Source organism: Piliocolobus tephrosceles, chromosome 17, assembly GCF_002776525.5.
Source record: "Piliocolobus tephrosceles isolate RC106 chromosome 17, ASM277652v3, whole genome shotgun sequence".
Classification (NCBI taxonomy): Eukaryota; Metazoa; Chordata; class Mammalia; order Primates; family Cercopithecidae; genus Piliocolobus; species Piliocolobus tephrosceles.
Genome location: NC_045450.1, coordinates 36973629 through 36998353, shown reverse-complemented (window position 1 = coordinate 36998353; position 24725 = coordinate 36973629). Strand labels below are relative to the sequence as shown.

At 38.0% G+C, this 24725-nt stretch overlaps 1 pseudogene; it reads left to right on the top strand.

Moving 5' to 3' along the window:
• Positions 1-3759: 3759 nt before the first annotated feature.
• LOC111541190 lies at positions 3760-5105 on the top strand (annotated as a pseudogene).
• Positions 5106-24725: the final 19620 nt, after the last annotated feature.

The window sequence follows — 24725 nt, the reverse complement described above, 5'->3', positions numbered from 1 at the left end:
CATTTCATCAGTCATGCTGCATTACGTGCATTAGGAGGCCCTATGAATTCTTTTGGTCTCAGATTTACTGCAAGATGAGGCAGAAATCCATTTATGAATCCAAGGAAAGAGACTGTTAAAGATAGTCCCCCTTCACCAGGGGAGACAGCATTTGTTTCTTTCTCACCATTCTTTTGCAACAACCCTCCTGCCAAACCTGGTCCCTCCCCCACAGTAAAATGCCTAACAACTCAAGTAAACCTAAACTCAAATAGTGAAAAAATATTTCTCAAAGACCCATGGCTGATTTCAAAATTGTCTTTGTTTTTTTCTTAAACAATTCACTGTAGGCAGCATTACTACAGTAAGCATAAAAAATAGCTTCAACACCAATGATCTGATGTGCCCGCAAGGGAACACCTACTGATATTCTCAGATGCCTGGAGTGTATGCTCCTGTATGAGCCATGTTCATTGACTTTCTGTTTTGAAATTATTTAAAAAGATTTAATATAGAATGTTTCAAACGTACAGAAAAATAGAGAGCACCATATCTGACACCATCAACCAGACAAATCTAACAATGTGAACATTTTGCCATATTTTCTTCAGATTGCTTGTTTTTTATATAAACAACACAATAGTGTGTATATATGTATACATATATGTGTATATACACACATGCATGCATATACATGTATACATATATGTATATATACACACATATATGCACATATACATACATATGCATGTACATATACACGTAGAGATATATGATTTTATAAAATATATGTAAATGTAATTGTCCAGAGATCACACTCAACAAAGTGATTATTATCAGACATACTGTATTGGGATGTGAAGCTTTCTGTTTATAATTGGAACCCTAAACTTCTAATATAGTATGTCTGCTAATAATACTTTAAGAAAGAATATCTCTTGTCAAATTCTCTAAATGTTTATATGTCTAAAAACGTTTATTCTGGCCCCCTCTTTGAATAAAAATTTAGAGGCCGGGCGCTGTGGCTCACGCCTGTAATCCCAGCACTTTGGGAGGCCGAGGCAGGCGGATCACGAGGTGAGGAGATCAAGACCATCCTGGCTGACACGGTGAAATCCCATCTCTACTAAAAACACAAAAAATTAGCCAGGCGTGGTGGCGGGCGCCTGTAGTCCCAGCTGCTTGGAAGGCTGAGGCAGGAGAATTACTTGAACCCGGGAGGCGGAGCTTGCAGTGAGCCGAGATGGCGCCACTGCACTCCTGCTTGGGAGACAGAGCGAGACTCCCTCTCAAAAAAAAAAAAAAAAAAAAAAAAACAACATTAGAGAACTCTAACATTCTAGGTTGACAGGAATTGTTTGTATTGCCTGTTGATTTTTTCCTTTTCAACGTGAATCTATTGTTCCGCTCTTCCGATGTCCCTTGCTTTCTGACCATGGTCTGCCATCTAATGTGGGTTACATTTAGATCCAAATACTCAGTGGGAGTCACAGTGTTAGCCCCTGCTGCAGGTTCTCAATTTCACCTTATTAGATGTTTTACATTTGTCTGCCATTTCTGCCAAGGAGATATAAACCTTGTTTTTGAATCTGATCATATAGTTTATTTTTTTTTCTTTTTATACTCTACTGTTGGGTGAAATTAATCTCATAAAGGAAACAAATAAAAATTAAAATTTTAAACTACTAATCTCATAAATGTGCATAAAATTTTTAAAAGAGCAGTATGTGTTTAAAAAGAAAAGAAGTAATTGAAGGACAAAAAGAGTTCACAGAGAAAAAATGTTTATCTAAATTAAAAATGAAATATAAACACTAAATAGCTAAACAGTGAAATAATAAACTGGTAACAAAAGATATTTTCTTAAAATACAGAGCAAAGAGGATAAAAATTAAGATTATGGATGAAAGAGAAGATAAACAGGATAAATCCATGAGATGGGATATCAAATGGGCATTACAGAAAGAACAAACATAGATAGGGGAAAAGTAAAAAAAAAAAAAAAAAAAGTGATAATAGAACAAATGGATACATCCCTCAAATGAAGAAATTCTTTCTTGAGTCTTTAGATTAAAAGAGCACACTAAATTCCAGGCAGGGGCTAGGAAAAGAAACACACAGAGACCTATACTAGTGCTGTTTTTGAATTATTAAGAGATGTAGAGAGAAACCTACACAATTTCAGAATAAAAGGTGTAGTATTTATTAAAGAAGGAGAATCAGTCAGGCATTGTATTATATATAATATGAAAATGTATGCATAATACACATTTATAATATAAAAATGTGTAACATAATCATGTATAATATAAAAATACTAGTAATAATAGAGCAGTAATTCCCAATTCTGGAGGAAAATGATTCTGACTTCAGCATTTTTGGATCCTCTCAAACTATTCTCCATGTGTAAGAACAAAAGAAAAGGACGATAATATAATAACAATTATAAAAATGAAGTTCAAGAACAATGTTTAATTAAAGGATAATTTTGTTCAAGGTTGCAGGCAGAAGTTGTAGAGATGCTATTTAATTCTTGAAGGAGAAATATAAACTTGTTTGTATTTGGTAATTTTAGAGTAGGTATCATTGGTTGTATGAGACAGACACATACTGAATCTAGCTCAAGGAAGAAAGGATTATTTTAAGGATTTGATGGGCAAACTCAGAGTTACAGCCAATGCCATAGGAACTAGAAATCAGAAGAAATGAAAACTTCACTCTCAGTTTCAGGAGCTATTTGGTCCTGTTTCTCTCTCTTAGCGTCTGTGTTCTGCCATAGTCCTGTTTTCTTGGCAGCCTCTCTTTGAGCTGGCTATATTTCTTTTTTTTTTCTTGCTTATTTATTTATTTATTTATTTTTATTATTATACTTTAAGTTGTAGGGTACATGTATACAACGTGCACGTTTGTTACATATGTATATATGTGCCATGTTTGTGCGCTGCACCCATTAACTCATCGTCCATTTTTATGGCTGCATAGTTTTCCATGGAGCATATGTGCCACATTTTCTTAATCCAGTCTATCATTGATGGGCATTTGGGTTGGTTCCAAGTCTTTGCTATTGTGAATAGTGCTGCAATAAACATACGTGTGCAGGTGCCTTTACAGCAGCATGATTTATAATCCTTTGGGTATACACCCAGTAATGGGATGGCTGGGTCAAATGGTATTTCTAGTTCTAGATCCTTGAGGAATCGCCACACTGTCTTCCACAATGATTGAACTATTTTACAGTCCCACCAACAGTGTAAAAGTGTTCCTATTTCTCCACATCCTCTCCATGAGCTGGCTATATTTCTATGTACACAGCCCAACAGTGCCATGAGTCATGAGTCTACCAACTGGACACATGTGACTGAATAACCACAGTCTCTTTGGCTCTTAATTCAAGTTTTCAGGAAAGAGAGCCAATGATTGCCTGGCCCTGGGTTACAGATCTGATCATGGATCAATTAGCTAGGATGGGGTGGGGTGGGATCATGAGGTACAACATGGCTAATTGTGCCTGTCTCTGCACAGAGCATAAAGATGAGATGCTCTCATGAAAGAAGTGAGCTGATGGCAAAGAAACTTGCCTAGCAAGGTGGAAAAATGTATGACTGGACACTTGTAGCATAAAAATAGGACAGTTTGGTAATTCTCAAAGAAGATAGCATCTTAGGGGAATACCTTACTTAGAAGAAAGTTCCTACTGATGTCAAATTAAAATACCTCTTATAGGTATTTAACAAGATAAGCTTTCTTGAGCAATGCAGAGAAATACTATTTTACTCCGGCAGCGGCAGCTCAAGTGGCCAAGGCAAGATGGGTGAAAGTCAGAGTCGTGGTCATGGTCCTGGAGGTGACAAGAAGGATGACAAGGACAAGAAAAAGAAATATGACCCTCCTGTACCAACTAGAGTGGGGAAAAAGAAGAAGAAAACAAAGGGACCAGATGCTGCCAGCAAAGTGCCAGTGGTGACACCTCACACTCAGTGCCTGTTAAAATTACTGAAGTTAGAGAGAATTAAAGTCTATCTTCTCATGGAAGAAGAAATCATTATAAATCAGGAACAAATGAAACCATTAGAAGAAAAGCAAGAGGAGGAAAGATCAAAGGTGGATGATCTGAGGGGGACCCTGATGTCAGTAGGAACCTTGGGAGAGATCATTGATGACAATCATGCCATTGTGTCTACATCTGTGGGCTCAGAACACAACGTCAGCATTCTTTCATTTGTAGACAAGGATCTGCTGGAACCTGGCTGCTTGGTCCTGCTCAACCACAAGGTTCATGCAGTGATAAGGGTGCTGATGGATGACACGGATCCCCTGGTCACAGTGATGAAGGTGGAAAAGGCCCCCCAGGAGACCTATGGGGATGTTGGGGGGTTGGACAACCAAATTCAGGAAATTAAGGAATCTGTGGAGCTTCCTCTCACCCATCTGAATATTATGAAGAGATGGGTACAAAGCCTAAGGGGGTCATTCTCTATGGCCCACCTGGCACAGGTAAAACCTTGTTAGCCAAAGCAGTAGCAAACCAAACCTCAGCCACTTTCTTGAGAGTGGTTGGCTCTGAACTTATTCAGAAGTACCTGGGTGATGGTCCCAAACTCACACGAGAATTGTTTTGAGTTGCTGAAGAACATGCACCATCCATCGTGTTTATTGATGAAATTGATGCCATTGAGACAAAAAGATATGACTCCAATTCTGGTGCTGAGAGAGAAATTCAGTGAACAATGTTGGAACTGCTGAAACAGTTGGATGGATTTGATTCTAGGGGAGATGTAAAAGTTATCACGGCCACAAACCGAATAGAAACTTTGGATCCAGCATTTATCAGACCAGGCCACATTGACAGGAATATTGAGTTTCCCCTGCCTGACAAAAAGACCAAGAAGCGCATCTTTCAGATTCACACAAGCAGGATGACGCTGGCTGATGATGTAATGCTGGACGACTTGATCGTGGCTAAAAATGACCTCTCTGGTGCTGACATCAAGGCAATCTGCACAGAAGCTGGTCTGATGGCCTTAAGAGAATGCAGAATGAAAGTAACAAATGAAGACTTCAAAAAATCTAAAGAAAATATTCTTTATAAGAAACAGGAAGGCACCCCTGAGGGGCTATGTCTCTAGTGAACCACAGCTGCCATCAAGAAAATGATTGGGAGATTTCTCAGTTCCTGAAAGGGATGACGTTGTGGTAGTTGCCCAGAGGAATCCCTGTTCCCATTGATTTTTATTAGCAAAACATCCTGTGTCTTTTGGAGTACGATGTGTAAGTGCCCACTGGGTGGCCTGTCTGTTGGTCGCTGTGCAGCAGTCTACTTCCCAATGAAGCATGCTCTTTCACAAAAAAAGAGAAAGAAATGCTATTTTACCTTCTCTGTGGTAATTCTTTGATTATCTGATGACAGCAATTGATATCCACAGCTTTCCTATCATATCTTCTCCAGGTTAAAGTTCTACCTATTGTTAACTTTAAGATTTTTGAAGGAGAAAGAGAAAATGGCACCATTGTTGCACCTGTAGACACTTCTATCATTGCACTTCTCTCACTTGTCACAATTCATCTGCCTCACCTATGAGTTCCATTGTGAGCTTTTCAAAGTTTTTTGTCCAATTAACTTTTGAACCTCCAGCAACTTGGCCTGATGCCAGGAACATAGTAGGTGCATAAAGTAGTGAAAGCATTACTTAAAATAACATTTATTTGGAATCCTAAGGCATTTTGTTTTAAAATTCTAGACAACTCTTTCTTGTTGCTGATGATTTCATCACAAAACAGAAGTACTAACTTAGAGAATCTCCTACTGCACAGAAACACTGTGCATTGTGTTAAATGTCTTCTTCCTCGGTGCCACTTTCTGGCAGATGCCTTCTGAGCTGATGTGCCTGGGAATCAATCACACATTCTCCAAGGCATGCTGGAAGGGAAGTTAGCAAAAGTGCAGAGGGACAGGGCTAATTTTCTTGATCTTGGCTCACTGCAACCTCTGCTGCCTGGGTTCAAGCGATTCTCATGCCTCAACTTCCCGAGTAGCTGGGACTACAGGCATGTGCCACCACACCCAGATAATTTTTGTATTTTTAGTAGAGACGGGGTTTTACCATGTTAGACAAGCTGGTCTCGAACTCCCAGCCTCGAGGTGATCTGTTTGCCTAGGCCTCCCAAAGTGCTAGGATTACAGGTATGAGCCACCGTGCCCACCCCAGGGCTAATTTTATTGAAGTTGCTTTATCATTTGGGGGGAATGAAGAAAGGAAATGGTGTACCACTATTGGCTTGTCCCCCTGAGGCGCTGAATGACAGCCACTGATTTTAAATCATAATTAGCATTTCAAAAACAAAGATAAAGACACAGTTGTGCTTTCTCACAGTGACCCGGGGTTCCAGGTAGCAATGGACAGGGTTAGTCCATGAGAAGTTCACCTCTGGAATCTGATGACCCAGGTAATAGATTATAGCAATTCACCGTTTGTTTGGAAAAATAAAGTAGCTTAAGGTTTGACAGTTGGGCTAAAGGATCAGAGGGCACTGTTCAAACTGAAACTAAAATGCATTACAAGAAAATTTTCATCCACATAAATATGGGACAGCTGGGAAAAAACAATCCAATCCAAACTGAGTTGGCCATTTTCTGTTCTGTAGACACAGTTAAGGGGCCTAAGAAGAAATGAACACAAATGCCTTCAATGATGGGATTCAAAGAGTGCTCCTGCTCTCAAGCCTGTTTATTACAGCTTTACGTTGTTCCTTATCTGACCCAGATTTTGAATCACTACTCTAAACTTAATTTAAGGAGTGGTTCAGTGTAATGAGTTTCCAAGTCTGTACAGAAAACAAATTTGCATTTTTCCAACTGATTAGTTTCTCTACTGATTAACTAAGCAAGGTCAACTTTTGGTCACTGATGCTGCTGATAGGCACAGCTGATATTTTCCAGTTTCGGAGTAGGGAGAACTCACTAGAAGCTCTTGTTTTCACTGCTGAAGGACAAATTATGGCATTCCAGAAGCAAAGAAAACGCTGGAATGCTCACGTCTACCTGGGTGTTTATTAGCTTCTGTCACTCAGGTCGTTCAGGGACATAGTAAAGGAGAAGCTCCCCTCCTCTCTTCTCCATTCTTAGCTTCTACTATAGAGTCTTTTCATGAGAACTGCCTGAGATGACCAATGGTTGTCACCTCATAGTTTCACTGTAAACATAGTGTGAAGTAGAAAATATGGGCTTTGGAGACACAGAAGGAACTGGATTGAAATCCCCAATTCAATTACTTTGAAAGCTATGTGACCTTGAGTTAGTCTGTTCCTTGGTTTGCTTATCTATAAAATGAGAATAATAACAGGTACCTTATGTTATTAGGATCGAAAGAGGAAACATGCAAAAATGCCTAGTTTAGTGTTTGGAACAGAGGAAGCAACTAGTAAATGTTAATGGGCCATCATTTTTGAAGTCCTAGGTCAGATGTGATGGTCGATTAAGAAAGCAAGCTTAGCATCACTTGCATACTACTTCGATGTCTCAATTCTTCTCTCTAAATGCCCAAATCATTTCTGCCCCTGGGTCCAGTAGTTGGACAACTATGACTATGGATTCAAGCTCTACTCAAATCTTCCATCTTCCACGAATCCTTTCCACGAAGCCTTAGCAGATCACCAGACCCATAGATTGTCCCCTCTTCTGAATTCCTTTCACTGTTATTCTTAACTAATGCCTCCCTAAGTATGGGAAACATACTACTGGTGGTACCATGATGACTTTGGGTGAAAGAAAAGTGATTTGAGATTTTACAGATGCATAGTAGTTCTCAGCGCCTTTAGCAGACAAACATAGCTGAAACTTTAACGTTATTTTATTTTTATTAGAGTGGTGTAAAAGTAATTGTGGGTTTTGCCATAACCGCAATTACTTTCGCACCAACCTAATAGTATATTTGCTTTTATATTTTCTAATTCATGGCAAATAAGGCTGTTTCCATTTATGGTAGTTATCTACAGTTTCCTTTGATTATGAGGTTATTTAAGGAAAAAAATAAATTATTTCACTGACATAAAAACACTGAGTAAATAATAATTCCAGTAGCATATGAAAGTAACAAGAGAAAAATGGCATCAGATTATCATGCATGAGACTGAAATTTAAGAAATATCAGTCTGTTCCACTTACGCAGAAGTACACTCAAGTGAACTTCTGTCTTTTGAGGTTTTAAATTGATTTCTACTCTGAGTTCTGTCTTCCCCTCAAATGGATTATTAACTTCTTAGAAAAGAATGTCTAGTACTTTCTCTTTTCTATCCTGTGTAATAATTCTATGGATTCATTTAAACAATAACTACTCATTACTTAATTGAAGAAAAAAGTAAATTATTTCTTGACCCAGCTTTGTAAATTTGTAGACACCCACAAAGATATAGTCCAAGGAAAAACAGTTATGCTGTGAACAATTAAGAATTATAAGGAAAAGGAAAACCATGACTCACTACTACTTTTCTTCCTTAGGGGTGTCTCTTAGTCCTTGCTGAAAATAGAATATTAGTACGAGCCACGAAATCATAGTAGAAGGCTAGGACACATTCCTACTGGATATTAGATTAAAAATAAGTTCATCTTTAAGACTCTAGCAACAGGGACTGTCTACTCTGTCAATCAGTGATGACTGGCAGCTGGAGAGAGAATTTTGATACGGTGGCCCCTGTCAGACCCTATTAGTCATAGGAATTTTTCTCTACTTTGATTCTTGAGAGTAGCTCTGGTGCCAAAGAACATGAAAGAAATTATTCCTTAAACATGTATTGCACATGTGCTCTCATACCTTGGAAATGGTTCTCATACCCTTTCCAGCAAGCACTTTTATTTGGTTAAAATTAAGTCTTGGTCTGCTAGGGAGAATTACCGTTTATCAGTTATTCAAAGAGAGTGCCTTATCTTAAATGATCATACTGTACTGGCAATATGGAAACTACCCAGTCACCACTAATGCAGCCAGTTACATCCATCTCTATAAGATTCTCAGAGTACTCCACTCTAAAGTTAGAAGTGCCTGCCTCTTTCCCCTTCAATTTCTTTTTAAAAGTGATTCAGTTAGATCACTGAGATTAATTCTTTAATCAAACCTGGCCTGTAAGATGGCCCTCACTTTATGAACAGACAGCTGATCAACCTTTTCGTTTTCCAACATTCAGATGTGCTGAAAAGAGCAGTCATTCTTGTGGTGTGGTATGTACTTTTAGATTTAGCATTATGATTTTTTTTTTCTTTCTCAAGGTGGTTAACCTCCATGTCATGTGCTAAGTAGTCTAACAGAAATATGCTTTTTTCTCTTATGATCTAGCCACTGCTTTGAACTGATCATTTGGTGTAGCATGGCAGGAACAAAATTAGAGTAGCATTTATGGATTGCAGCAACTTATGTTTAGCCTGGAAGAATAAAATCATGCTTTAAAGAGTGAAATTTAATCATATATAAGAAATAGATCTAAAACCAGGTATTATATGACATTGGGTTTTCTAAATTGTTTATTGTTTGCTTCTTGATGGTTCTGGGAGAAATTACAACAAAAACCTGGGTGTTTTAAGTATAATAGGACAGTGTTGCAATAATGAAGTTAATTCCCAGAGAATATTAATCAGAAATCTTTTATTTGCTAAGGACAGAAGCCAGCTCAAACTAACCTATATCAAGATAATTTTGGGGGGAATTCATATGACCTGGGAAATTTAGGGCTCTGGCTTAGGATAACTGGAGACAAGCACTGGGATTTGTCTTCTTCCTTTCCTTAAATCAGCCTCATTCTTTCCCACTGTAAGAAGTCCTTCACAAGTCAGGGAATCTATTTCACAAGAGAGAAAGTGCCCATTCCCCAGGAAGATCCTAGGAAAGAATTCTGACTGTTCCTGCATGTGGCATGTGCCTATTTCTTAGGCAATCACTATGATCATGGAGACAGGGTCACATAGGTAGATGCATTTCACGTTTGGAACACAAGTTAAAATTATGAGTGGGGATTAAGTAGGGGATAGCAGTAACCAGAAAAAAAAAGGGGTGGCACAAATAAGGTCTTGAAAAGTTAGGTTGCAACCACAATTTGTATATACTACAATGAACTGAGAAAGGAAGATGAGAATCAAGAGTGGCTAGAATGGTGATAAAGTTAAACAAATGATAGGAGGAAAAACAATCTCTTGAGACTGTCTATTAAAATCGAAAGTTAGGGTAAAGGCTATATTGCTATAAAAAGAAACCCTCAGTACAGACTAATGGATAAACATTTATTTAACTCTCACCTTACAGTTTATAATTGGGCGGGAGGTACAGACTGATTAAATTATTTTGTTCCATGAGATTATTTAAGGACCCAGGTTACTTCTTTGTGTTGCTCTGTTATACCCTACATATAGCTTCACAAGATTAAATCTGGCTTACACCTTCACCTTCCCACTCCAGCCCACAAGAAGGGGTCCCCTTATAAAAAAAAAATGATCTCAAGTTACAAACTTGGCTTCCGCCAGCATCTCATTGGTCAAACAGTGCAATGGCCACACCTACCTACAAGCAAGGCTGGGAGAAGTAATCTTCAGATGAGTAATCTTGCACCCAGGTAAAGCTCAGGGGATTCTGCTATTATAGATTCTGGGAAACAATTAGCATTCCACCACACCCAAAATGTGGAAGATCTCTTAAAGTCATGTAGCTTCACTGATAGTGAAAGGAGTGTAATCAATGTTTATGATGCTGATTAAAATACATGTAACCAGGTGACTATAGACCCAAGCAACATGTAGAATTGGGTTTACATAGCCCTATAACTTGATGAACATCCTTGGTAGAAAAAGCACCCTTTGCTTTGCCACTGAGGTTGCATTTGCTTTGCTTTTTTTCCTCCTTGTGTCTGTTAAAACAAAAGGTAGGTAGATTGCGTCTACAGTGTGATGATATTTTTCCTAATTTAAGTCTGAATAATACGGGTGAAGGGTAGAGTGAGACTTCTTCAGCTTGGAAGAAATAACATGCATTGTGGCATTTGTAATGAATCCATTTGTACCATCATCATTGTTTGTAATGAATCCATTTGTACCATCATTACATTGTTTGTGTAATTTTTCCTAGGCATTCTCTGGCAGTTTCCCATAGAAAATGCTGCCCCTCATAACATCTCTCCTGTCTTGGGCTAAACCAGCTTTCTCTTCCCAGGTCTCCAGGCAACAGAATCTTAAAAATGAAATATTCATTTTCTGAAACCTAATTTAATTTCAGCGATGACTGGGTTGCAGAGCTTATCAGATCACAGAATCTGAAAAATTCTCTAAATTAACAATTCTCTCCTAGTGATGGAGGTTTTTTGATTTTTTTTCTGCATCTTGTTAAAATGTACACACTCAGTTTTAACCTTGGTTTGTCTGACAGTGATTTACTCATTTGTGATCTAGGGGTAATGAGAAACATTGCAGGCAATCATCTTGCTGTCAATAAATGAAATACATAGTTATTTTTCTAAAGCACGGATTAGTGTTTTTCCCAAATGTAGCTTCTACCCCGAGTGAGAAATAAACTCTTCTTTAGTTTTATTTTTGGAACAAATTCTAAAGTATGGTAGTAAGGAATTCATCTTTCATAACTTCTGGGGCTGATGAGTCATTACTGACATGTAACATCCAATTAAAGCAGTGACAAATGTAATTGCGTGTCATGCACCGTGGGGGTGATAAATTGTACCACATTCTAAAAGACATGTTTTGGTAAATGCTGTTTTGCTGAAAGACTGCAATTATAGCCTGCTTTGAATGAGGTGCCTTTGTTTTAAACACAGGGTAATGGAGTTCTAAATAGAGAGTTCAGGTTAACAAAAGACATTTCAGAGCAGAGTTTAACCAAGCTAACTAGCAATTGAAGTTTTGCTATCACTATCATTTCGACCTGCAGCCAGAATTTATCTTAATTTTTCAAAATATGGCTGTTCCTACAAAGTTTGGTCCAGATGACTTAATTTCTGTCTTAATAACATGGGCTATTTTGGCGAATATTAACTGCTTGACACTGTGGGCTCTCAAAACAAAACAAAAACTCAGAAAGCATTTAATGAAGTTGGCTTATATTCAGACAAATTGGAAGAGTTTACATTCGTTAAAATTTACCTTTATCTAAAATATTTAAAGAGGGTGGACAAATTTGGTTAAATTTTGAATTTATCAGATGATTTTTCATCTGTCTACATAAACTTCCCTTTGCTAGCATATATATTTGATGACTGTTACACTGTGATATGTATGTGTGTAGTGTAAAACTTAGTAATTCCTGATCTTAATAAGGAGATTAATATAAGTGGTAATAAGTATAGTCCATTTTTTAGGTAAGAGAAGAATTAAGGACTTAGTTTTACATGATGATTGCTTTGTCCATTAAACTAAGTTGGCCCAATTTGATAAATAGATAAGTCATTCTCAGCAAATTCTATTAGTGTAATAACTTTCTTTATTGTTTTACTGAGAATTGCATTGGAGAAATAGAATATTACACTTATAATAGTAATGACAATAATAGACTACATTAATTGAGAACCACTAATATGCTGAAAGTAATAATTCTAGTGTTTTTTGCATTGTATGAATAAGTATTCAGTATCTGGATTCAAATTTATTTCTCTATGCAGATACATGGTCTCTGTGTCTAAGGAAATTGCTCTATAATAGAGGAGAAATAGAATGCAATATAAGAATAATCAGTGTTTTTCCTACAAAAAATATTCATAACATTATTTCAAGATGAGATAGATTAATTACAGCATGTAATTTACATTTATCAGTCAGATATTTATTTTAACAATATGGACAGTATTTACATTTTGAACTAACATGGATGAGTAGAGCAATCCTCCTGCTAAGAAAAACTAGCAATGCTGAATAAAACTTAAAACGATATCTTTTTGAAAGCATTGGGAGGAAGACTTGAGGGTCAAGATGCTGAAGAGAATGAAAGTGCAGAGAAGTTCAATAGTCTCAGCCACTTTTTCATTTAAAGCAATCTCCAATTAAAAAGCAGTTCAAGGCAAAAGGGAGAAAAAAACATGTAGAAAGTAGCAGAAGAAGGATGAGAATCTAAGAAGAAACTTTTGATAATTAAGATAAAATGGATGCATGAATAAATTATAGCTTATTAAAACCGACTTAGGAAGAGAGAGAAAATCTGAATGGTCTTATATCTAGTAAAAAAAAAAAAAAAAAAAAAAAAAAAAGATTCCTCAATAAAAACCTTCTCACAAAGAAACCCTGGCCTCAAATGGACTTACTATTGAATTGGTCCAAACAGGGAATATACACCAGTCTTATGCAAATAGAGAGAAAATTTATTGATTCATTTAATAAAGTCATTATGACCTTGAAAGCAAAATCCGGCAAAGCAGTACAGTGAAGGAAACTGATAGACCAATATCTCAAAAACACAGACATAAAAATTTTAATCCAAAATTCTGGCAAAAAAATTTCTGAAGATGTGTAAAAGGAATAAAAAACTAAGTTGGGTTTATCCTAAGAATCTAAGTGTTGTGTGTATATATATATATTTATATATCTATAAAACACTATAGTTATATACATATATAACTATAATACAAATATATGTATTATATACATATATAACTGTATTATATATAACTATAATATATATACCTATAACAAATTATACACAACTATATATGTATTTTATACATATATAACTATATTGTATGTAACTATATTACATATATAGTTATATATGCATTATATACATATTGTAACTATAATGCTTATATAGTTATATATGTATATAACTATATATAATTATAACAATATAGTTATCTATAACAATATAGTTATCTAGGTAACTATTACCATATTGTAACTATTACCATATAGTAAGTATCTAGGTAACTATTACCATAATAATAGTTATATTATTGTATATATTATTACATAATAACATAATTATTATTGTTTAGACATAATAATATAATAGGTATAAATAATAATAGTTTTAAGAGATCTTCTTGGTATTGATTTCTATTTTTGTTGCACCATGATCAGAAAGTGTGCTTGAGTATGATTTGACTTTTTTGAATTTATTGAGACTTGCTTTATGACTGAGCATGTGGTTGATCTTAGAATATGTTCCACACACAGAGGAGAAGAATGTATATTCTATGGTGGTTGGGTGGAATATTCCACAGATGTCTATTAGGTTCAATTTGTCAAGTATTGAATTTAAGTCCAGAATTTCTTTATTAGTTTTCCCCCTCAGTGGTCTGTCTAACACTGTCAGTGAGGTGTTGAAGTCTCTCACTGTCATTGTGTGGCTAAGTCTTTTTGTAGGTTAAGAACTTATTTTATGAATCTGGATGCTCCAATGTTGGATGCATATATATTCAGAATAGTCAAGTCTGATTGAATTGTACCCTTCATCATTATGCAGTGTCCTTCTTTAAAGTCTGTTTATCTGATCTAAGAATAACAACTCCCACTCTTTTTTGTTTTTTGTTTGCATGGTAGATCTTTATTCACACCTTTACCTTGAGCCCATGTGGGTTTTGTTATATGAGCAGAGAATTGGCTTGTCTTTTATCCAGCTTGCCACTCTATGTCTTTTAAGTGGGGCATTTAGCTCATTTACACTCAGGGTTAGTATTGATATGTAAGATTTTGATCCTGTCATTGTATTGTTAGCTGATTGTTATGTAGACTTGATTGTGTAGTCGCTTTATAGTGTCTGTGGGCTATGTGCTTAAGTGTGTTTTTGTGGCAGCAAATAAAGCTGCATAAACAAAAGAGAAATAAAATCCTTCTCAGACAAGCAAACACTGAGGAAATTCGTTACCACTGGACCACCCTTACAAGACATGGAATTGGCTTCTACACACATGAAAATAGTGATGGCCTACACCAAATGAAGTAGAAATGCTAGGGAAGCCAGAAATGGCAGTAAAGAACCACCATGCCCGTCAGTGGGAGGAGAAATAACATGCATTGTGGCATTTGTAATGAATCCATTTGTACCGTCATCATTGTCTCCCTTGTGTAATTTTTCCTAGGCATTCTCTGGCAGTTTCCCATAGAAAATGCTGCCATTTACCAAATGAGGCAGATTACCACATGCACTACAGTCCACCCTGTGTGCCACTCCAATTCACCTCTTCATGGAGCTTCTGGGAACAGCCCCCGCCAGAACTCCAATGGGCTTCTTTTCCCAAGGGAAATTCAAATGAAGGCTAATGGTATAACCTTCAGCTCCTGCCACTTGCAGCTGGTCTCAGAGCTATAACTAATAGTCACCATTTCCCTCTTCTTTGCCATTTTAGATTCTCCTCACTGTTAGCTAGCACCTCTGCTGGACTTGGTGGCTTACCTGATGCTATGATCCAGATCCTTAACCATGAGCAGTTCGAGTTCCTGTTCACTATGCCTTTTCCAAGCCATGGCTGCTGTACTTGGGTATTTACAGACAGCATCTCTCAAGCAAGACCAACAGGCATCCAAGTGGATCATCTGGACACCAAACCTATTCCTCCCTGCTGCCACTGTGTATCCACAGCTCTATCACTTCATGAGATTTGGGTAGTTAATGATCTCTTCAAAGGCTTTATAAAACATTAACTCAAAGGGAAAAAACATATATGTATACAGAAAAAAATGAAACATTAAAATGTAGATCAAAAGCCAAATTTAAGGAAGTAAAAAGGCAGAGTGGGATAATTCATTTTCAAGACATATATCTAATACATATTTGTGATATATAAAGAAATTCTACAAATTACATGGAAAGGAAAAATTAACCCAATAAAAAATAGGTGAAAGACAGTCTTTTCAGAAAGAGGATATCTAAATGGCCAATAAACATATGAAAAGCAATATCTTATTAGTAATAAAGGAAATGAAAAATAAAGTCATAGTGGATATTATTGTGATTCTATTAGAAAAGCTAAATTGCCGAAGACAGAGAACACCAAGTGCTGGCGAAGATATGGAGTGACTGAATGTTTACTAACTGCTGTTTTAGAAGTGTAAGTTAGTTCAATCACTTTAGCAGCATTTACTAAAGCTGGAAATAAAAACACCCTATATATTAAGCAAATGTATACATACATATACTAAAGGCTTGTACAAAGACCTTCATAATAGCAGTATTTTTAATAGTCAAAAACTAAAAATAAGTCAAATGCCCATTAACAGTAGAATAGAGAAATAAATTATAGTACACTCAATAAGAGACTACCAAATAACACCTTAATTCCATTCATATACATTTAAAAACCAGGTAAACCTCATGTGTGGTGATAAAAAGGGGAGTTAGTCCCTGAAAAGAAGGACAAGAGGCATTTTTGGGGATGGTCGTGGCCAGTAATATACAGTTTCTCAATTTAAGTACATACCCAGGTGTCTTCACTGAGAATAAATTCATTTAGCTGTAAAGTTATGATTGTGTACTTTCCTATATGTATATTATAGTTCAGTTAAAATGTTGAAAAATAAAGTGAGGCAACCAGTAGAGTCTAGAATCTAGTAACTTCTACTTAAGGGGAAAAATAAAGCACTTGTACTTGTGACAAAACCTTTTAGTTTGAGTGGCTTTGTGTGTTGCCTTTGTTCCATCAGCAAACCAAGCTTGTTTCCTCACTCACAGGCCCAGGTATTCTCTAGCCTATCAACCTGGTTTTCCTCATGGTAGTCATTGCTGTTTGAAATCGTTTGCTTGTTCTAATGTAATGTCAACTGAGTGACAGCATAAATCTTGTCTCTTGTTTACAGCTGTTATCCCTTGCACCTAGATCAGTGCCTGACACATAGTTGGAGCCCAATAAATTTTGCTGAATGAATGAGAGAGAAAAAGATATCAAGAATATGCATGATAAAAAGACAAAGGCCATTTCTTGAGCAGAAGTTAAACGTATTCCAACACTGGATTTATTCAGTGATATTTGCATTTTTTAGCTATGCACAGGATCTATTAATCTTAAAATTAGTGCAGACAATATAACGACTTTTGTTAGTGTGGATCTGCAGATCTCTGTCTCCTCATTCCTGTTTCATCCTTCAGAATAACAATTTTAAAAACAATATTCTTTATAATAATTACAAACATTTATTAGGGATGCAACTACACATTAAGGCAGGAAAGACTAAAATGTAATAAAGCAGCAAAGTGGAAGGACTAGATTATAGGCACTACAAAAGTTTTGAAATGGAAAAGGTCTTCTGTAACTGAAGCAACCAGGACACTTTACTGAAGATGAAGTTTGAGCTGCTGTGAAGGATGAATAGGACAGGAGGAGGGACAGAGTGTACAGGTAGAGGAAGCAACATAGGAACATGGATGCCTGTGTCCATGCTGCTCTGGCTGGGGTTTAGAGCAAAGTGATAGGATGGGGATCAGTCATGGAAGCTTGGAGGACGAAGGAGGAGGAAATGTATTTCAAGAGCCCAATATAAATGTTTAAGCATCTGGGGAAGCATCTGGTTCAAGTTAATTGCTTACTACTTCTGTTCTCAGAACTACAGTCATTATTATTGGTGATTATAAAGAACCTTGGCCTTATCTTTCCTAATGGGTCAAACATAGGATTTGGTTGTGTGATGACGATATTGTTAGGGGTGTAGTGCATGTGTCTGTGTGTATCTGTGTATGTGTATGCATATATATGTATACATACATCATAGTAGTATTTATTCACTTTTCCAAATTACTAAAATTTTTCCTTTTGCAAATAGCTGTATAAAACTTTCTATCCTCATTAAATAAAAGTTGAGGTCCATCGTGGACTAGCGACTGGGGACAGAAAGATGAAAAACAAACAGTTTTAGCTTTTAAGGAGCTATCTAATAGGACAGAAATAGCTACATAGACAATTACCATTCAATGGGATATGTATGGTATTAGAATTATATTTAAGTTACAATAGAAACAGACAGAGATGGTAATCAAAATTGTTTGGTGCAGGAGGTACTTAGGCACAAGAAAATTCGACATGACTGACCTTTTGGTTCTCCCACAACATACTGATTTGGCTGTTTTGAGTGAGTGATGTTGTCATTGCCAATCCTGAACTAATCAAAATAGAAAAATGAGGAATGGACAGGAGACACAAATAACAGTGTACGGGCTGAATTCTGCTGGAATAAAATGACTGATGTGGCCTATAGAGTTAGAAAGAGAGACAGGAAAAAAAAGATTAGTTATAATGTAAAGATAGAGATATTACATCTGGATTAAAAGCTTCTCTTGAGAAAGTGAAAGATCTGGCAACACCTGGACCTTGTTTTTTCATGGCAATAAGTGGCTTGTGTTCTCTGGTTTACCATTGTCCCTATGCATCCCTTGTTATGAAACTACTCTTCCCTCCTTGTCCCCGTGTGCATTTGAACTTGATCCTTAGTTAACAGGATGGTAGGGTCAAAGAACAGCTGAGGGTGGCTGTAGCACACAATACTGGATAATAAAAATTGGTGCTTTTGGATTATATCAAAATGTTATGTACCTGTCTTAGTTCATTTTCTCTTGCTATACCTGAATACTGCCAAACTGGGTAATTTATAAAAAATAGAAATTTGTTTGACTCACATTTCTGGAGGTTGGGAAGTCCAAAACCATGGCACTGTCATCTGGTGAGGGTCATTCCATGGCAGAAGGCAGAAAGTGGAAGTGAGCACATGAGAAAGAGAAAAACAGGCCAAACTCATCCTTTTATGAAGTGTCAACTTCCATGATAACTAACTCTCTGCCACGATAATGGCATTAATCCATCTGTGAGTGTGGGCCCTCATTGTCTAATCACCTCTTAAAGGCCCCATCTCTTAATACTGTTAAAATGGCAATTAAGTTTCCAACACATAAACTTTGAGGGACACATTCAAGCTATAGCAGCACCCATCAGGGAAAGCCATTAACCTGAAGTCATATGCCAAAGCATTTGAAAAGTCTGCTGTGAAACTGTGCATTCACTGATTAATTAAGATATAACCTTAAAGAGTGGAATCATTAACAGCATTTGTGTCCTTAACATACTTCATTATTCCAGGGTGGCTGTGAGGATTAAAACATGATAACAAATATAAAAGTGTTCTGTAAAATGGACGTGGTTTACAAATACAAGAGAGGATGTAAAGAACAAAAAAAAAAAAAAAAGAATGCAATAAACTTTCACGATGAGTACATTTCAGAGTAAATCTGGCCTTGTGAAAGTAATGGAAAAGAGTGGCATCTGAGGGAGTCCTTTAAATCTTAATAAGTTATATAAAAATTGTTGTACTGGGTAGACTGGAGTAGGGGTGGGGATAGAGACTGTTTTAGTACCACTTGGCTGTGTTCTAGTACTGCCTTCAATATCAACAGATGGCTACTGTGGGTGAATATAATAGTAACCCACACTGGTCATGACCCCAAGACACATCCTAGGCATTCATAATTTTCTGCTTGCAAACCTATTACAGGCCCACTCTTCATGAACGTAAGCCTTTCCTGAGCTTATTTAACGGTAAAGAAAATAATAACTTAAAAAACGAAACAAAGCAGGAAAGCTAGTATGTATAGGCAGACTAGTGAATTAAAGCAGATTAGAAACCCAGCATTGAATGCATATTTTCTTGACATTTAATCCAGCAAGTGGAGATGGTCAGCAGTTAAAATGCAGGGTGGTTATTTTCACTTCCTCATTAGAAACTTGGCTCTTGAAAGGCAACTCTTTTATTGTAATTAGTAAAAGAACCCATGCAAACATTGAATGGGGGTCTCCTTCCAATCAGAAAAAAAAAAAAAAAAAAAAAAAGGGGACAGAAATGAAACTGGTGGACAGAGAGAGTAAGAGCAGGAGAATAATCTCCCCCTCTGAGCACATTTTCCAGAAGTTCCACCTTTTCAGCAATTTCTTCTGTAAGCTTATATGATGACATCATGGTTGTTGAGAGCAGTGTAAAGGCATATTAGAGGAAGCAGTGTGAAAACAAACAAAACAGTGATAAGATAAAGCGTGGTGCCTTTTAATTTACTTATTTTCTCATCATCCAACACATCAGCCCCCAATTCTCTTCCCAAGTGCCCCCGGCATAATTCCCCTAATGTTAGAATCTGCCCTGGAGTAGGGAAAATTAGTATGGCTAACCAGGATGAGGGTTCTCGAGGGTTTGGTAATTTTTCCCCCTTCTCTGAACAAGTTTGCTAAAGAATATACGCAGATGCCCTAGGATGGTAGCTCTCAATCATGGCTGAACAGAACCACTTGGAGAAGCTTTTTAAAAATATCCGCACCCAACCTCTTCCCATCCCCTCTCCAACCGTTAAATCAATCTCTGAGGGTGGAATTCAGTCTTAGAGATGTTTGAAAAGCTCCTCGAGTGATTTTAATGTGCAGCCAATGTGAGAACCACAGCCTTCAAGATTTAGGTCAGTTTCTGAAGCCCTGTGTGCCACAGCAGGGGCTTTCAGGTTGTCCATGTCGGCTCAGCAGTCAGCAACAGTCTTCAGAAGGACACGTAGGGAGAAAACGCCTGCCATGTTGTTTTCCCCATAAGCCCCATCCTACTGCTCCATGGCCTCCTTTCTCCATTCTCCGGAATGTCTGCCATTTTACTGGGCCAGCATCCAATCATGCTACTTCTAGTAACAGCACCTCCGCTCTCCCTTGCATTACCAGTTGGCCTGCTGTCTCCAACTCTCAGCCCTGAAGGTCACATGGGGCCTGAAATACCCTGGAACCTCACCACCAGCCCCCGAACTGGCCAATCAGAATATCAGCTCCTCTCACCCGGTGTCATTGGGTCAGGAATAGCACGTGACTGGATCCCAGCCAATGAGGGGCAAGTTTCTCTGGAGCCTGGAGAGCTGCACAGGTGCTTTAGTGCACTGGAGGTGCTGCCCTTCTTCTGGTCACCATGGAGCACTAGGCAGCATTGTGCAAGAGGCTCTGCTGGGAGAGAGAAGGCAGCCTGAAGATGCCCAGGGCCCCGGAGCCTGGAGATGCCCAGGGCCCTGGAGGTGCCGTGTTGTGTTCAGAGTTGGAGCCACTCCCAGCAGTTCCTGGTTTTGCAAGCTCTTGGCCTTCTTGCCTGAGCCAAGTGGTGTTGGCCTGTCATTTGCAGCTGCCTGCTCTGTCCTTCAGGAAGTGTCAGGAAGGCCCTTGTGCAGGCAGCTGTGGCTGCACCGAAAGAAGATGCCCAGAGGTCCCCTCCATTGGAAGACCCTGTCAGGCATAGCTGGCTCAAATGCGTGCAGAGTGGACCGTGGACCGCGGTCTCAATTTCAGCCCCCGTTCCTTCTCTCGGTGCTCTTGTAACAGGGTGCAGCGTGGATAACTGTCTCAAAGGCTGCCCCGGCGAGTTACGCTTGGCTTTAGGCAGAAGCCTCTTGCTGGGATCCCACTGGGAGAGCCATAGGAGTGTGCCAAAACACGCCACCTTGATTTCATTTCCCCACTGACTCAGTTAGAACTAATTCAAGCTCACAACCTTCTCTCATGATACAGCATCACAAAGGGCAATCCGCCAAGAGTATTTAGTTACTGAGTCTCCATTTGACATTCTCATTTGAATAAAATATAGGTATTATTGTATATATACTGTATAAGCCTTTGGCAGCTATTAACGGCTAACATTTATTGGGGACTTTCTATGAACCAGACTCTCTCTCTCTCTCTCTGTGTGTGTGTGTGTGTGTGTGTGTGTGCGCGCGCGTGTATATACATATGTGTGTATATATAAATATGTGTGGGTGTGTGTATCTCAGACTATATATAATACTTTCATTTCATTCTCATAACAACTGTAGGAGTCTTATTACTGTTATTTTTGTGGCTTTTATAGACATAAAACCAAGGCACAGAAGATTTAAGTAATTTGCTGATAGTCACACAGCCATGAGGTTGCAAACATGGAATTCCAACCCCAGAATGTGTATTCCACAGCCTGGGTTCTTAAGCAGAATGCTTTACCCCAGTTTCTAAAAGGCTACATGCTCAACCCAGAACAAATAGTCATTTATGGCAGAAAACAAGAAAAGGTTGTAGGATCCAGGATTATACGCAGATGCCTTTGGCAAGCTGGTCATTTTTTCAGGTGCCTTATAGCCACCTCTCTCCCTCTCCTGAATGGAATGTTTGCTCTGCTAGATGTGGGCTAGGCTATATAAATACATGTTAATTTGTAGGGGTTTTTCTGGGCAGGGAGTGGGGGTGGGTGAGGAGCAGAGTAACTCAAGAAATCAAACTGGTGTGACCATATTCCATTTCCGGATACATTGCCTGATCAGTAAAACCATATAGGTTGCTTTCTTGACAAAAGGAAATATTTAGCAACATTTTCCCTTTTTATTTTAATATGCAAATAGCATTTGATTCCCGGGGCATTTTTATTTCTAACTAGAGCTCTGAAATGCAACCTAATTAGCAGCAATGCCTCCGAAGTCGAGCTTTCCTCTCCCAGGGAATGGGGAGCCATTAAAAAACACTTCTGTCTGTTGTCCCCCACTTGCCATACACTGATTGCAGTTTGTTCACCTTGTCCCTCTTTGTCCCAAATAGCTCAGCGGTACAAAGAATATAATTTAACTTCTTGCCACACCTTGCATTTTGTTCCTTTTTTCTTCTTCTTGGCGAGGTTGAAAAACAAAGCATTTCAATGTGGTTATTCTCCCCTGTGGTTGAAGGTCAGCCCTGAGATTTCAAAGAAACCTCCTTTTTTCAAGATTTAAGAAAACAATCACTGCACAGCAAACATTGATATGACTTTTAATGGCCATTTACCTGATTAATATCCTTTCATGCTATGAGGCAGCATGAGACACCGTGCTTTAATGAAAGCCAACGACAAAGAGTGAACCAGGTGTGTTACTAAGAAACAATCTCTTGTGTGATTTAATTAGTCAAAGCATTGCATGGAGCAATTATAAGCAACCTTGCAGAAGTGGCAGTGGTATGGAGGAGCCCTCTGCTATAAATTGGTTTTTAAAAGAAAGACATCATGATTTAATAACTGTGCATCTCTAGTGAAAGAAGAAACCCCTCTTTAATTGGGAGCAAGAAGAAAAAAAAATAACACGCTAATCACGATTTTTAGATCTTCCTCCACCTTCTCTAATCTCTAATTGGATACGAAAAAAGCTTTCAACAGTTTCTAGGAGGACTTGAAAATGATGTTTTCTGTTATGTTTATTTGATTCTTCAGTTCCTTGAGGTACTTACTTAGTATCATCTTTGAAACTGGCACTCCAATTGGCATTGCAGTTTTGGAGAAAACCTGGAATAACCCCATCTGATCAAGCTGAATGCAGGACATCTGCAATTTTAAGAGTTGCCTTTTATTGCCTTGTATTGTTACGTATAAAAGAAATGGGAATTGTGATGGTTTGATGGGGTCTATTTTTTTTTTTTAATCCTCATGCCTTGGTTTAATGATGTGTCAACCTGCCACAGGAAGATTGACTGGTGTAATGCTTATTACTTAAGATAAAGATAGATTTCTTGTGTGATGTGGGAGCTTTACAATAGATAGGGTCTTATCAGGGAAAGTCTGCCTAACCCAGGTAGGATTTGTGACTGACTTCTACATTTCAGTTCTCTATGCTTCCACTTAAATTAAGAAGACAAGCATTCAACATAGAGAGAGAGAAACACAGATTTGAGAACCAAAATTGAAACTTCTCTTCCCTATCCAGCTCTTGTGTTGATGTCTGGGGTCAGTTTGTGCACACTGAGGTCCTGAAATTCCTTGAGTACAGGAAGTTGAACATCACATAGTCCCAAAGAGTCCTTTATCTCTGAGGTCATTGGACAATGCTGGGATGGAAGCACTTTGGAGCCCTTTACTCTGTACAGATCTCTTAATGTGTAAGATGTTATCTTGGATTGAGAATCTCCATCTGGCTTTGAGGTTTTGCTACTTCAGGCCAGTGATGAGTTAGAGAGAGACAAGGTATTGGCAATAATACTTGTCAGCCTCAGGAGTTTGTGAAGCATGTCCTGCTGCAGGCTGTTTTTGTAAAGAATGTGTTATTGGAACACAGTCATCATACCCATTCGTTTCCCTGTTTTTAGTAATGTGTTACAATGGCAGAGTTGAGTGATTTTCACAGGGACCATCTGGCCCACAAAACCTAAGATATTTACTAGTTGGACCCATATGAAAAACTTTACTGAACCCTATAAGTTGTCAGAGATGATTTCTGATGAACAATTTTTGCTTTTGCAGCTTGTGAGGTGGGAATGACTGAAGAAGGGCCCTCTTTCCCTATTTCTCATTGTCCAATTGTCTTAGGTTGAGAAGGAAGATTGGATTGGGATTTGAACAATAGGGGCTTAGTCTACCTTGACACATGGCATGGCCATTTCAAAGTTGGAGGTAGGGTTCTGATGCATTTTTGAGTCCAGATGTAGGTGTTGAACTTTTGGAAAACTAGAGATTTGTGGAATGAATCAGTAGATTACAGTCTCTGGACTACAAAGTCATAAACTCTCAACTCTTTTTGTGGATAAAATACATATGCATGACATATACAATCTTTTCTATATATAATTTTTAATGTTAAAAGAAGCACATGAATTCATTTGCTAAGAATATTTGAACAGTAAAGGTAAGGCTAATGACCACGGATAATATTCAAAATACCTAACAACAGTAACAAGAGTTCCACATGTGATATGGCCAATCAGGTGGACGCCAGCCATAAAGGATGAGTGCTGCCTAATGGCCTGTCCCAGTGCTGTGTGTTCTCAGCTAATGGCCCCTTGGACCATTTATCCCTGAC